The sequence below is a fragment of the Numida meleagris genome, chromosome Z (assembly GCF_002078875.1).
Source record: "Numida meleagris isolate 19003 breed g44 Domestic line chromosome Z, NumMel1.0, whole genome shotgun sequence".
Taxonomy (NCBI): domain Eukaryota; kingdom Metazoa; phylum Chordata; class Aves; order Galliformes; family Numididae; genus Numida; species Numida meleagris.
In genome coordinates, this window is record NC_034438.1 from 43,716,649 (window position 1) to 43,727,964 (window position 11,316).

Below are 11,316 nucleotides of genomic sequence, written 5' to 3' on the forward strand. Positions count from 1 at the left end.
TTATCTTTATTTTTTTTGTTCCTGAGTGCAATTAATTGATTGTACTTTGAATTTTGTCCTCTGTATCTCTTTCTTTTTCTTGAATTTTTCTGTATCCTTCATCTCAGACTTCAGCTATTATATCACAGGTTGGTCACTCTCCAGAAACACTGCAGATTGTCAGCACTGGTCCAGATTCAATGCAGAATAAATTTGAAAGGACCTTTTTATCAAGATTTCATTAGGAACAATGGCAGGCCTCTGGGAAACTAGTACCCTCAGAACTGGAAAGAGTGTTAGCTGCCATAAGGCAGCTCAACGAATACAGGTTCTAACAGATTTTACATCTATTCATATGTTGTCAATATGATTCTGGAAATCTGTATAAAAACTCAAAAACTAAGAGAGTTGAGTCCATAGAGGCTCAAGCACCCTCCCAGAGCTGTCTTAATGTAGCTTTTTATCGTTAATTAAGCATGCTTAAGAACAACAAGCATTCTTTAGAGAAGGCTTACTTACAAAAACATTATGGATGTACACAGATCATTTCAAAATTAAGTCAATTATTTAAATTCAAAAAAGCATCATTGCGGAACACTAGTTTAATTGGTCTTAAACTTTGACATAAGTTACTAGATGTCCATATTAGCTTTGTACCTTGTACTTATCTGGCTCATGAACCTTACCAGGAAGCAATAATTATAATTTATACATAAAATTTCCATCTGCTAATTTAAATTAAAAATAAATGAAAGTTCTGGATTTCTATTTTGCATCAATAACAAAAGAAAATATGAATTGATGTATTTTCCCCCCCTAATTTATTAAAAAATGATCTTACTTTAGTTAGATATATTTTCCAGTCCATTAATCTATTATAGGTAGAATATTTTACGGAGAAATGATGCTGGATGCCCATGACGCAAAAATCCTTGGTACTGATAAATTATTTTCACTTGACTGTCAAGGAAAGCCCAGTACATTGTTCATAACACTAAATTCTTCAGTTATTTTTTTGAGTTCAAACTGCTTCAATTTTTCTTCAAGTAGTATGAAATAAGTGTTGCAGTTATTTACAAAAATCTGTTCTATTTTTCAGTCATGAGTTCTCTGGGAACAGTTGAAGGAGAAATAACTTAATTCTAATAGACTGTAACAGCAAGCATCTGAGGTTAAGCAGACTTAGCAAGAGTTCAAATTTTTAGGTCCTTCTCTAGCATCAGTTAGATGTTAAGGTTTAAAATGGAAATGAAGTACAATTATTTCCCTTTCCTCACTTCTCAGTATTGGGGATCTCCCTGAAAAGGTCAAGCCAAGATATATACAGCTGTGTAGGCAATTTATTTCCATAGTAACTGGAGATTACGAAATTACATAAGATTAAACAATTTATTCCTGCCTACTGCTCACTTGAGGTTGTATATTCAAAATGTCTTGCTCTAAGCAGTTAACTTGAATAACCTGAATCACTCTCTTGAGAAGTCACTGACAGTACAAGGAACTTGAGTTAAGACCATAAGAACACGAAGACTTAAGACAAAGAATCCTCCATTCCTCACAGCACCAAAGTCACTAAAGAATATGGAATCCCATATGGTACCATTCTGGGCACAGTCGGAAATAGGATGTCAGGAACCTAGGAATTAAAACACATATCTCATGTCTCAGAGTGTTTGACACTGTCCCTCATGACATGCTGGTCACCAAACTGGAGAAGAATGGATTTGATGGATGGACCACTTGCTGGATAAGGAATTGGCTGGATGGTCGCACTCAGAGAGTTGCAGTCAATGGCTCAATGTCCAAATGAAGACCAGTGACTAGTGGCATTCCTCAGAGACTGGTGTTGGGTTCAGAGTTGTTTATCATCTTTGTAGGTGACATGTACAACAGGATCAGGTGCACTCTCAGCAAGTTTGCAGATGACACCAAGCTGAGTGGTGCAGTTGACATGTTAGAGGGAAGAGATGCTATCCAGAGGGACCTGGACAGGCTTGAGAGGTGGGCCGGTGCCAATCTCAAGAAATTCAACAAGGCTAAGTGCAACGTCCTGCATCTGACTCTGGGCAATCTCAAGTCCCTAAGTTTCCCATATCTTCTAGAATTAAAAATGTTGTTATTCCATTTTTGGACTTAAGACATTTGGACACGTGGATATTAGTCATTTTACTAATGATCAGAAAGATTGATTTAGAAAATGCAACAGATTTCCCAAAAGCCCTTGCCTGTACCTTACAGGTTTATGCACGTGCAAGATCCTGCACCTGGTAGTGGCAGTACCAAGCACAGTTACTGGTTGGGTGGGGAATGGCTTGAGAGCAGCCCTGAAGAGAAAGATTTGGGGGTGTCGCTTGATGAGAGATTCAGCTGGCAATGTGCACCTGCATCCCAGAAGGCCAACAGTATCCTGGGTTGCATCAAGAGAAATGTGATCATGTTGAGGGAGGTGATTCTGCCCCTCAACTCTGCTCTTGTGAGATCCCTCCTGGAGTACTGCATCCAGTTTTGGAGCCCCCAACACAGGAAAGACATGGAGTTGTTCGAGCAGGTTCAGAGGAGGGCCACAAAGATGGTCAGAGGGCTAGAGCAACTCCCCTACAAAGACAGGCTGGGAGAGCAGGGGCTTTTCAGCCTGGAGAAGAGAAGGCTCCAAGGAGATCTTACAGCGGCTTTGCACAGCCTTACAGCACCTGAAGGGGGCCCATGGGAAAGCTGGGGAGGGACTTTTTATAAGGGCATGTAGAGACAGGATGAGAGGAAATGGTTTTAAACTGGAAGAGTGTTGATTTAGACTAGATATTAAGAAGAAATTCTTTACTGTGAGGGTGGTGAGACACTGGAACGGGTTGCCCAGTGAGGTTGTGAGTGCCCCCTCCCTGGAAGCATTCAAGGCCAGGCTGGATGGGGCTTTGAGCAACCTGGTCTAGAGGGAGGTGTCCCTGCCTATAGCAGGGGGGCTGGAACCAGATGATCTTAAGGGTCCCTTCCAGCCCAAACCATTCTATGATTCTGTGATTCTCTGTTATTTACAGTCAAGTTCTGGCTCCAAGACTACCCACCCCCCCCCTACTTTTAAACTTTATCAAACAATATCAAAAGAATTAGTCTATGACACCTGTCATGGTTCCAGCCCAGTTCAGCCCAGTTCCATGACTAAATGAGGCAGGGGGACCCATGGACCCACGCCCTGAGATATTGGGAAGAGGGTAGGAAGAAGGTATGGAGATTGCCCTAAATAACAAAACAGCAGCAAAGAGCTAAGGAAGAAAAGTAATTTACTAGATATGATAGTGGAATGCAAGATAACACAATATAATACAAAATAATCGGAATTGATGCTCATAAATCCACTAAAATGAGCGAGGGAGACCCCAGAACTGAAGGCCTTACTCTAATGCTGAACATGAGATGGCTAGGGAGCATACACTGCAGATACAAGCAGTGAAAGAAAAGGGACATCTTGTGACTCTGAAGCCGTATTATCTTTCCCTCTGAACAGAAAACAGAAATGGAACAGTGAAGTCTTCTGACATTTGTAGTTCTTCTCTTCTGAGAAAGGTACGCAGAAACTACTGGCAATCCATTGAACTGGAGCATTAACTCTTTAACTCCCAGTGCACTACATGATGTTATAATTTGGAATACTGATAACAAAAATCATTAAACCACAACAGACACCTGAGGAGGATACATAAACCAAGCTCCTCAATGTACTTGATAGGTAAAGATGCCAATACCTATTCTGTCCACAGCATTTCCATCCTTGGTTCCTTTTTTTTTTTTTTTCTGCAAAAAAATATATAATCATTTGTACTGGAAGGGACTTTTAAGGGTCTTCTAGTCCAGCTCCCCTGAAATAAACAGCGACACCCACAGGTAAAGCAAGTTACTCAGAGCCCAGTCCAGCCTGACCTTGAATATCCCCAGGGACAGGGTAAATCAATAGCCCTGTCTCTACTAGGGTGCAAGAATCCTATGGGTAGTCCTGAGGGGTCTAGATCCTTATCTCCCTCTCCTAGGGTGAACACTTCTATCAAGAAGTTCGAGGTTGCTCTTGTGCTGGTTAATAACAACTGCTTCAGTTGTTATTTAAGCATCATTTATAATATCCCTTTCATTTGTATTCAAGCAGCTGAGAAGAGTTTTTGCTGAATTTTGATCAGCAAGGCCCATGAGATTTCCAAGCCCAAGAAATATGTGGTGATTAAAAACAAACAAAAAAAACCCCAACAAAACAAAACAAAACAAAACAGAAAATAAATAGAAAATGTAGGTAGGAGAGTTAGACTGCACATATTATATAGTGCTTCTTCAAACATGACCTGCTGAAGAGGGCAAGATGTGTGAGGAAGTCCCTGGGTTTGTTCAGCCCAGAACAGAAGAGGCTGATGGGAGGCCTCATGGTGGTCTGCAGCTCCACACAGGGAGCGGAGGGGCAGCGCTGAGCTCTGCTCTGTGGCGGCCCAGACCAGAGGGGTCAGAGGGAATGGCATGGAGCTGTATCAGAAGGGGGTCATGTGAGGGTTAGGAAAAGGTTCTTCACCACAGGGTGGTGGGCATGGAACAGGCTTCCCAGGGAGGTGGACCCAAAGCTGCCAGAGTTCAGGGAATTTTTGAACAATGATGTCAGACATAGGGTTTGGGTGATTTTGTGTGAAGCCAGGAGTTGGACTCAGTGATCCTTATGGGTCCATTCTAGTTCTATGATTCTATGCTTCTGTGATTTTATGATTCTATCTTAGCACCAGTTCCCAGTAGTGTGATTTTTTTAAAGTATATTCATGGTATAAAATCTTTGTGTAATAGCTTCTTTTGTTCATTTTCTAGCAAAGCCTGTTTAAAAAAAAATGCTTACTTTAAAAAAAAATTAGGAGTGGAAGTTAATGCAGTTTCAAAATTCTGCTTAGATATAGAAAAATAATCTTTCTGTTTGCAGTGCACAAACTACATATTAAACACTTCCTTTTTCCATTTATAAGCATAGATATTAGAATATTTAAAAATATATTTCTAGTAATGCAGTGTCACATCTTTGAAGGAAGAAGAAAAAGAAAATAAAAGAAAAAAGCCCTGACAAACAGGAATGTGGCCTGATGAATGTAAGCGGATTGTGGTAGATTTTCAAGCTAAGTTAAAACTCACACAATTACCTGAGTGGAGTTTTTTTATGTAAATCATGTGTTTAACTCTGTTTTTTTTTGTTTGTTTGTTTGTTTGTTTGTTTGGTTACCTATGTAATAAATTTCAGTTTGTTGTATGTTTTTAGAGTTGGGAAGATTTTGTAGTCTGAGCATTAAGCTGAGATTAAAAAGCTAAGACAAGTTCAATTCCTTGTTCTGAGTTTCAGAGTGATCTTGGACAAACTTCTATCGTCTTGCCCAAATATTGCATTTCTTTCATAATAATTTCTCAGCAATAGGAGTAAAGGAATATATGGGAAATAAGGAATATACACTGAACTCATTTATTAATCTTTAGAGATGCAGTGCCAATAGCAATTTTATTGAGCACTATATACATGCCAAAAATGTGAATTCTCAGAATTTAAAATTTCATGAAATTAAACTAATTCTTCTTTTGAGTTGCATTTAAGTCAGTACTATATCTTATTTCTTTAATGACTCTTTACATTTAGCTTGGCATTATTTTCCACAACTAGTAACATCCTTGCTTATGTTTCAAAGGAGCATGAGAAATATGTCTACTTCCTCTGTTTAATTTAATGACAAATAGAATAAATAATCTCTTGTAAAATCTAGCTATTTAATGCTTACTCAAGGTAATTCAGCAAATGAAAACAGCTTAAACTGGAAAGGACTGAAGTTAACATGCAACCTCATGAAACTGAGGTTGGTACTGTATCCAAAATGTTGACTATTAGATGTTATAAATGGGAAAAAAATGACTTTCTCTTTCAAATGAAAGACTGTGTCTTTTGCAAGGTAGTGACTTATTGTATTAAGTCTCTGTATTTAAATAAAGAGTTTGCATTTCTGCCTACAGCCTCCTACCCAATAAAATTTTAATTATGTCCTTAGGAAAATTGACATTTCTTACTGGCAATGTTCATCTTACTGGCTGCAAGCAGCTAATTGATTCAGTTTCTGTGTTAGAAATTTAGAATCATTAAAAGGTGTCCACATCACTACTGGCTGAATCTGTTCATAATTTTACTGAGGGACCAGGTTAGAAAGCCTGCACTTCACCTTATGCTGACAAAAGAAAACAATGTCCATCAAATATTGGTTTGGGAGATGCTGCTGTAAAGTCAAAGCTTACTCCAAATAACAGCTCTGTGGAGAGCAACCTAATCCTAGATAGGACTTAACTATTCAAGGTATTACTGGCTCCATTTTCAAGACATGCCAAAACCTTGCAAAGCAAAGGTGTCTTTATCTATCTATCTAGATATTTATTTTAATATGGCTGTGTTTTGTGAGGAATCTCTTGAGATACTTTGGCATTTCCCTACTGGGCCTGGTCAAATTTCAGAATTTAGGAAGCTCAAAAAATGAAAATTAATACAGAGTAAAAGTTACCAACACTTTTCCAGATCTCAAATATGATTTATTTTTGAGTCATTAGGAGTTAAGTTATCCAACACTGCTTATCTTCTAATGCATCTGTACCTAGATATTTTTAGAGATCTACATTTTGCTATGGTGTGCTAATCTTTTAATATTTCTTTTTTCTTCTTTGCCTTCCTTCACCTTCTTTTCTAAGATAATACAGTATCCTTAAGTCAGTTCCATATTTTCAAACCTTTGTCCAGAGATTCCACTCCATCATTTAAATTATTACTATATAGATGTGACTCTAGATAAATTCAACAACATTTCTTCAAGTAAATCCTGTATGAGGAAGAACAGTCAGTGCTCTTTCTTGTGTTAAAGAGAAATCTTTGCTCTGTCTTACCCACTAAATCTATCTCTCTTTTGTTCCTAAAGCCCTCTGCATGATCAGACTTTTATAAGCTCTTTTACTAACCAGAGTTGGTGTAGAGAAAAAGTTGACCTGTACAGAAAGTTTAATATAACTGATCTTCCAATAATGACTTTGTTAAATCGTTGCTGTTATTTCAAATCATTAATCCTGCTCGAACTCAAGGCTGAGACGGGAAATTATGTGACGGTTTTCTCTGACAAGGCCTTTTCAGATTTTATGCTATTACCCCTTATCATATTTTCGTATGTTAATGGTTCAAGGGGACAGGCAGGCACTGATTAACTCAGAAAGCCTAATAAGCAATGTCAACCCAAAAAAGGTCTTTATGTTTTTCAGAAGTGTTGGGTGACAGGAGCGTACACACTGTTACTAAATATAAAAGCCTGTGTAACAGCTTCCTTCCAATGCTCTGCTTCCCATGCAAAAAGGGCAAAGGATTTGTGGGGAAAAGAAAACAAAGAAGTCTGCTCACAACATGTTTATATATGTTCATGTTTTATATTCTATAGTGTTCTTTTGAAGAAGAACTAAATAAATGTTTATTTGATCTTACCAACCCAAATACCTTAATGAAACTACAAAGTAGAACTAGAAAAATTGATAATACCTGGCAGCATCTTAAACTTGATTGATTTAGTGCAGTGAGTACTGAGCTCATTTATTCACAGGCAGAGCGTTTGCCTTGCAGATGTCTGGCATTTTCATGCATACCCTCAAACTATTTATCATTTGAAAATGAAGTTATGAAATTAGTCCAATAGGCAATGATTTAAATTGGTGTTGCCTTTATGTATAATAGCATTTTTAGTTGCTGAAGGCAATCTTCTCAACAAGTCATTTTTTTCCTCTCTCTGGTTGATATTGTAACTCACTGTCATGGTTTTATGATTTTTGGTTATTGGTATTCCACATCATAACATCATGTAGTGCACTGGGAGTTATAGAGTTAACGCTCCAGTTCCGTGGATTGTGGATGGTTCTGGGTACCTGGTTCTCAGAAGAGAAGAAGAACTACATTTCCTAGAGGACTTTGCATTGTTCTGTTATCATCTTCCGTTCAGAGGGAAAGATAAAAACTGTTCACATATCATGAGACGTCCCTTTTTGCTTGCTTCCCTCCTGCTCATCTCGGCAGCGTCTCGCCCGCCAGCATTAGGGTAAGGCCTCTTTTGGTTTTTGGACACTCTCATTTTATTTGATTTATTAGCTTCAATTCCAATTATATTGTATTATAGTGGTGTTATTTTGCATTTTGATATCTCATTTTAGTAAATTAGTTTGTTTCTCCTCAGATTGTTGTCGCTGTTTTGTTTTCAGGCCCATCTCCCTACCCTTTTTCCCTTTTCCCTTTCCTGGGGCGTGGGTCCGTGAGTCCCCCACCCATTAGTCACAGAACTGGGCCAAATGTGCCTGTAAACCATTGACAGTCACAAGTTTCAATTCACCTTCAGCTTTGGCAGCTATTTTCAATACGTAACTGGAAAGTGAACAGTAGGTGGGAATCCAGCGTGCATGCTGCATGTGTAGCTAGGTGGGGACTCTTCTCAGCAGTGTTTTCTAGCATGACTTTAAATGAGCATATTTTTAGAGGAAGTCACCAAGGTGAGAAGGCTGATACTGTCAGCAGTCCAAGTGTCATTTCACCTCAGAAAGCAGTTTGGTAACTTGTGCAGACAACATTGGGTTTAGTTGCAAGAAGGGCAGAAGGTTTTGGAGGAAAGAGGAGTCATGAGATCTCTAGGGGACTGATATGACCAAATCTAAAAGACTACTTGGAGTGACAAAGAAATTGTGACAGAAACTGAGATACAGGAACTTCATTTAAAGTGGCTCCCAGGCTGGTAAGTAAGTAGGTAATTGTGCCTTCTAGGGGAAATCCAGAGTCTCAACTGTTGTGTGATTTTCATAGAATCATACAGTCATTAAAGTTGGAAAAGATCTCTCTTTTCCTAATATCCAACCTGAACCTCCATGGAGCAACTTAAGGCCATTATTTCTTGTCCTGTCACTGTTACCTGGAAGAAGAGACTGACCCCACCTCACCACAACCTCCTTTCAGGAAGTTGTAGAGAGCTCCTATAGTGTCTCCCCTGAGCCTCCTCTTCTCTAGACTAAACAATCCCTGTTCCCTCAGCTGCTCCTCATAAGACTTGTGCTCCAGACCACTCACCTGCTTTGTTGCCCTTCTCTGGACACGCTCCAAGGACTCCGTGTCTTTCTTATAGTGAGGGACCCAAAACTGAACATGGTACTCAAGGTGAGGCCTCACCAGAACTGAGTACAGGGGGACAATCACCTCCATAGTCCTGCTGGCAATACTATTTCTGATAAAGGCCAGGATGCCATTGGCCTTCTTGGCCACGTGGGCACACTGCTGCTCATGTTCAATATGCTGAGAAGTAATACCCCCAGATCCTTTTCCTGCACACAGGTTTCCATCAACTCTGCCCCAAGACTGTAGCATTGTGTGTGGTTTTTGCAAACCCCATGTAAAGTGCAGGACCTGGCACTTGGTCTTGATGAACTTCATCCCATTGGCCTCAGCCCAGCAATCAAACCTGTCCACATCCCTCTGAAGGGCCTTCCTACCCCCAGGCAGATCAACACTGCCTCCCAACTTGGTGTTATCTGCAAACTTACTGAGGGTGCTCTAAGTCCCCTTGTTTAGATCATCAGTAAAGTTATTAAATGGAACGATCCCAGTACTGACCCCTGGAGAGCACTACTTGTGACCAGTAGCCAAGTGGATTTAATACCATTCACCACCACTCTCTGGGTCTGACCCTCCAGCCAGCTCTTTACCAGCAAAAAGTGTACCTGTCCAAGCCACAGGCTGTGAGCTTCCCCAGAAGAATGCTGTATGAAACTGTCATTATCAAGACAAAGAGTCCATGACGCCTTTCTACAATGTCCAGAAGGCCAAACTGAAGATAATATTTTAACTGTAATCAAATATATCCCATTGTGTGCTTGTGGATTATGAGTCCAACAACTCATAACCATTATGGTTTTTAGAATGGACTGGCAGAGGTGTATTGTGTGAAAGTGGCTATTTTTTCGTCATACAGGTGATTTTTTGCCTTCTTCCATACTTCACTATGCCTTGCTGCGTTTTCTGTGGGCTTTAGCCCTGATCCAGCCTCTCTACTCCAGTTGGGCTGGACCTTCTAGTTCCTTGTGGTACAACAAACTTCTCTGAGAATATATGTATTCTTCATGCAGGTAGACCTGCTTATATGGAAAGAATCCCTTTCCTAAACATTCAGACAGACATAAGCTTATTCCTTTGATAGAAGGAAGAGGTCCAGATAATGAGGGACATAACATGCAGATAAAACTGCAGTTTGTATTTCATGTCAATACTTGGAATTGTTTCCCAAGCACTCATCTGAATAATTCAGAACCATTTAATCAGTATGCTAAGAAAAAAAATCTTCAGAATACTCTGAAGTCTTTATTTCAGTTGCCTGTAAACAAAATAGGTCAAGAAATAGTGTTGATGTGAACCGCAACTTCTATGGGATTTCCAACTCAAATAAAGGTAATTAAGAAATATCCACAAATCTTGATACATGCAGATGTCTTTTCAGAGCTTACTCTACTTTGTCAAATGGATGGAGTTGAAGAAAGTATGCTTAACTGTAGCAGTTTGTAACCAAATAATTTAATCTTCAACTGAAAATATGCTACACAATATGTTTTTTTTTCGGTATTCCTTTTTACTCTTTGAGGCAAAACAGTTACAGCTTAGCCCAGCTGCAAATGTAAATAGAATGAGTATTACAGGGCTGCTGTAAATTGTTTTAAGCTCATTTTCTTAAAGATGAAAGGAAAATGAAATAAAACGCACTTTCAATATTATGACAGTATAAAAATATGCTATTAAACTGTATACAATTATTAATTAAGAGTATCTGTGACTCATAAGTAAATATTGCTTTATTCCTAATATTTCTTTTCTTTTTTAGGGTAGTTCTATATCTAAACAAATTGATTCTGGACACAAACATGACTATTTATAAAATATTTTGTAACTAAATACAATGTCAGAAATTCAGTTACATAGCAAAATTGTACTTGTCCTCGTTGTCTCCAGACCAGGCAAAATTCCTAACAGTATTCACCGAATCCTGTTCTAACCATGTTTATAGTGTTTTCTTAGAGTCATAAAGCATCAATGCTACTCAAATTGAAATGAAAAGAAGTACTAGGACTCTACTTCAAAGTTAGCATTTCTGCGAGGATACTGTATGTCTGTATTCACTGTTCTTTCCAGAGGAAAAAAGAAATAATTGATTCATATAGTGTTTTAAGCTTGTAGCATAAAAAATGAAGAGTGATCACAGCTTCCAGTGATATGATCTATTTGCTTGTGAAACTCCTTAAAAACAC